The sequence below is a fragment of the Macrotis lagotis genome, chromosome 1 (assembly GCF_037893015.1).
Source record: "Macrotis lagotis isolate mMagLag1 chromosome 1, bilby.v1.9.chrom.fasta, whole genome shotgun sequence".
In the NCBI taxonomy this organism is placed as follows: Eukaryota; Metazoa; Chordata; class Mammalia; order Peramelemorphia; family Peramelidae; genus Macrotis; species Macrotis lagotis.
This window is the reverse complement of record NC_133658.1, coordinates 327,666,174-327,671,043: the sequence shown is the minus strand read 5'-3', so window position 1 is coordinate 327,671,043 and position 4,870 is coordinate 327,666,174. Positions and strand designations below refer to the sequence as shown.

The 4,870-nt window shown below is 39.4% G+C and overlaps 1 protein-coding gene across 3 annotated transcripts in view; it reads left to right on the top strand.

The window, feature by feature from the left end:
* NEK6 (NIMA related kinase 6) overlaps positions 1–4,870 on the top strand; it is a 128,534-nt gene that overhangs the window by 34,423 nt on the left and 89,241 nt on the right. The window lies entirely within an intron of this gene.

The following is a 4,870-nucleotide window of genomic DNA, read 5'->3' as shown; positions in this document are numbered from 1 at the left end:
GTAAGTAAATATAGACCAATATAATGTAATTTCAAGAAGAATACTTGGGGGATGAGCCGTGTATGGAGGTAGCATTTGAACTGGGCTTTGAAAGAAGCTAGGGATTTCGGGAGATGACAGAATATGTCACAAGTGTGGGGGATTACCTGTACAAAGCTAGGGAGGCAAGAGATAAAAGACCATGGATGAGCCACTTTGGCTTGAACAGGGGGTACATGGAATGGAGTAATGCAACATAATGATTGGGAGCCCTATTCTGGAGGGCAAATTGAGAATTTGGTATTATATTTTAGAACAAAAGAAATTTAGCTACTGAAGAGAAAGCAAGGAAATGACATTGTTTTAGGAAGATAAATTTGGCTTCTGACCGATGGATTGATTGGAGAGCAGCAAAGTCAATTCGGAGGCCTTTATAATGGTAAAGATAAGAGATGATGAAGACTCGAATTAGGGCAGTGACTGTTTGCTTAGAGGTGCCTTTAGAAAGGGAATCCACAGGCTTAATGACTAATTCTTTTTGAGGATGAACAATGGTTAGAGACAGAGATAACTCTGACATAACAAACTTGGGTCACTGAAAGGATAGTGGTAGTACCACGGACATTTGAACTCAGTATAGAATAACGATCCTGGTCTGAAGACTTGGATTCTAGTCTAATCTCTATCATCCAATAGCTGGGTTACACTTCTGTCTTCAGGATCTCAGGTTCTACATCTGTAAAATGAGAGGGTTGGAACAAATGGTTTCTCAGGCCTCCTCTAGACTATAATCATCTCCTTTTTAAGATCTGCTTTGATCTTGTGATCCATGAATTTATTAAGGACTATGCTAGGCTTGGGCAGCTATGAGAAACAGAGGACAAAGCATCAGCCCTGAAGGCAGGAAGATTTATCTTCTTGAATACAAGTCTGGCCTCAGGCACTTACTGAATGAGTGACCTTGGGCAAGTCACTTAACCCTGATTATCCCCTTTATCTATAAAATGAGCTGAAGAAGAAAATGACATTCCAGTGTTTTTGCCAAGGTAATCCCAAATGGGATCATGAACAGGACTGAAAAACAGCATAGCAAATGCCAGACCTGAGCAGCAAATGCCAGACCTGAGAATCAAAGAGTAAAACAATTTTTAGATCCTCAATAACTTACCTTTTACAATGGATATATGTTTAAGTGTATACTTTGAAAGAGGGAAATCCTTTACTACTGGTGAATAGGGAAAGTAGGAAGTGGCAAGTGAGTCAAATGCAAAAAAATAATTTTGTTTTCAAAGGGAAAGTAGGATTTTATGTGCACTTTATTAGCTAGATGAGACCTGGGCAAAGTTAGTCATATTAAAAAGCTCTAGGAGGTGGCAGCTAGGTGGCTCAGTGAATAGAGCACCAGCCCTGGAGTCAGGAGGACCTGAGTTCAAATTCAACCTCAAACGCTTAATAATTACCTAGCTATGTGACCTTGGGCAAGTCACTTAACCTCATTGCCTTGCAAAAACACTAGTCTGATTTTTTTTCAACTGTCCCTCCCCACCTCCACCCTCACCCCACTCCATAGCCTAGGTTGAATGAATGCTATCATTTCAGTCACTCCACTGATTTAGAACAACTCTCAGCAGTTTTGTTTTTTAGGATATGATAAATCTTAAGTAAAATGCAGGGTGTAGTAGTGTTGGCTTGGGAGTTGGTTAATCTGGTTTCCATTCTTAGCTGCCTCCCTCACTCACTTTGTGACCCTAGGTAACTCACCTAGCCCCCCCACCCCAATCTCTATCTCTATCTCTGTCTCTCTCAGCTATAGATTCCCAGACTATTAAAAAGGTTGGATTAGATGACCTCTATAAAGTCTCTTTCAGATTTAACTTTCTATATTCTAAGAGTGTGTATTTTATGGTCCCTTCTGGATCTCATGTTCTGTGTTCTATCTTCCTGAGGAAATACTATTCCTTTTTAGATGTAATATACCTTAATCTATGTTTCAACTTCCTTTGTTCTCTATCCCAAAATTATGTATTGCCTTCTAACTTAACAGCATACTTTTTTTTTAGGTTTCTACAAGGCAGTGGGGTTAAGTGGCTTGCCCAAGGCCACACAGATCGGTAATTATTAAGTGTCTGAGGCCAGATTTGAACCCAGGTACTCCTGATTCCAGGGCCAGTGCTCTATTCATTGCACCACCTAGCAGCCCCAACAGCATACCTTCTAGCTATTAAATTCTAGATTTTAGCATCTATAATCTTCAATTTTTCATCTGGCTCAACATAACTGACTTTGTAATATTGATGGACTGGGCCCCCTCCTCCATTCCAGACTTTATCTAAATAAACCTCCTTTGTCTTTTGAGGGGTTTAGTCCATTGGAAGTTGACTTGCTGAGGTTGTTTTTAGAGGGGTTTTTCTTGATGGGGGGAGGGGAGAGGGTCATATAGTAGAGCCATAATACATCTAGTCTATAGTTTCAGTTTCCTCATATTAAATAAGATTTACCTACAATATCTGACAGGGTTGCCCAGAGGAAAGTGATTTGTAAATCTTGAAGCACTATAGAAATGTAAGATACTATTATTATTACCTACCTAATAGGGCTGTTGTGAATATGGGTTAAAGTAATGTTCCTATAACACTTTGTAAACTTTGTAGTGTTTTGTGGATGAAGTATCACAGATTGTTAGTATTCAAAGGAGTAGAAAAGATGATCTGGTCCAACCAGCTAGTGGATAAAATGCTGAATCTGGAATCAGGGAGACAAGTTCAAATATGACTTTCAACATTAACTATCTCTGTCTACCTCTGTTCTCTCATCTGTAAATGGGTATAATAAGAGCATTTTCCTTCCAGGGTTGTTATGAGAATTTTTAAACTTAAAACTTTATCATAATCATCATCATCATCATCATCATCAAACCAACAACAACAAACAACAACAACCTCCCCATTTTGAAGATAGGAATGCTAATTTAGGATTTGTCCAAGGTCACACAGTGCATTGGTAACAGTTGGAGCTTGAATTCGGATCTACTGACTGTTAGTATGTGAATATGGTTCAGGCTTTCCAGGTTACTGAATCGTCAGTTATAGTGGGCAACTAGATGGTGCAGTGGATAGAGCATGGGCCTTGGGACCAGGAGGCCCAGAGTTCAAATTTGACCTTAGATACTTGACACTTACTAGCTGTGTGGCCTTGAGCAAGTCACCTGTCTCACATCCAGGTCTATCTCCTTTCATCCTGATTCATATCTGGTCACTGGATCCAAATGATTCTAGAGGAAAAAGTGAGGCTGATGACTCAGCACAGCCCCCTTCCCTCAAATCCAGTTCATGTGCTTGTCGTGGCATCGCCTCCCTGATATCATGGTCTTCTTCAAGAATGAAGGACAAATCATCAAATTGACAATTGATAACATGACCAGTCCTTAAGGATGTTGTAGGAAAGGATCCCATTTCAAGTTCAAGGTGTTCTAGATGACCTGAGAAGGCTCTTCCATCTCTGGCACCTTTTTGACTCTTAAGTTTTCCCTCAAAGTATCAGTTCACTCTAAGTAATCCCCGGGACTTCCCCAAATCATTTTTTATTTGTGGGTTCTTATCTTTTCAATGGTAGAGCCATTTTGCATGCTAGGATAAGAGAGTAGGCAGGGATTAGGCTTGCCCCCAGAAGGGAAATGGTTACACATGGGCCCCAGATCTAAGGGGAGTGTGGTCCTTTATTCTGGGCCCAGTCTTGCTTAGAAGAACAATTTACATTTTCCTTCCTGTGATTTATGGGATATGATACTTCCTGTTTCAGGGAATTGTCCACTGATTCCAAAGAGGGGTGTGTGTGTGTGTGTGTGTGTATGTGTGTGTATGTGTATATATATGTGTGTGTATGTATGTATGTATATATATATATATATATATATATATATATATATATATATATATATATTCTAAAAGATGGGATTTGGCCTCAACCTTTAGGGAACCATTCTTCCCATTCTTCTCCCTCCTACCTCTTTTTTTCCCTTCTCTCGTTCCTCCTCCTCTCTCTTCCTTTTCTTCCCTTTCCCACTTCCCCTTCAGTCTTCTCTCTCATATTTATCTTTTCCCTTCCCCTCTTCTTTTTTCCTTCCCTTTTCCTGTTACGTATCCCTTCCTTCAAGCCATGTTTTCTCCAGGATTGCTTCCTGTACTAATTTTTATGCTAAAGCCTATATGGGGAACATTCATTATTGGATTATAGATTTTCTAAAGACAGGTTGACCCTCTGGTAATTTTAAACATATCTGTTCTATCTGTCCTCTTCTTTCTGTCCTGGATTACTAATATGCTCAAGATAACTTTATGTTGTCTCAACGGTACTGTTCTTTCTGATGATTCTAATGAGGGTTTCCCCACAGAGGAGTTTTGAGGTAAGGCACTAGATTCGGTAAGGCACTGAATGACCTCATTGATCAAAGTATGACCTGTCAATACCAGTGAAGTGTTCATAGGTTGATTGAATGTTAGAACTTGGAAGAAAAATCATCTAGTGCCCTAAAACACTTTTAAACATTGTATTTTGTTAAGTAATAAAAAACATTCCTCTCTTCCCTCTTTAATTGGGGGGCAACCTTTTCACAAATACACAAGAATTTCCCACACTGGCATTGTCTAAAAATATATATCTACTTCTCTCTGCCAGGAGTTTAGTAACACATTATTATTGGTCCTCTGGAATCACACTTAGTCATTTCACTAATAAAAGTTTTTATTCTTTTAAAGGTAATTGTCTTTTCAATTTAACCCCTTTATTTTACAGAAGTGGAGATTGAGGTACAAAGAGTTGACAGGACTACCTAAGGGTCACATAGCCTTGGAACCAGGACCAGCATCCAAGTTTTCCTCCAGCTAGATACTTC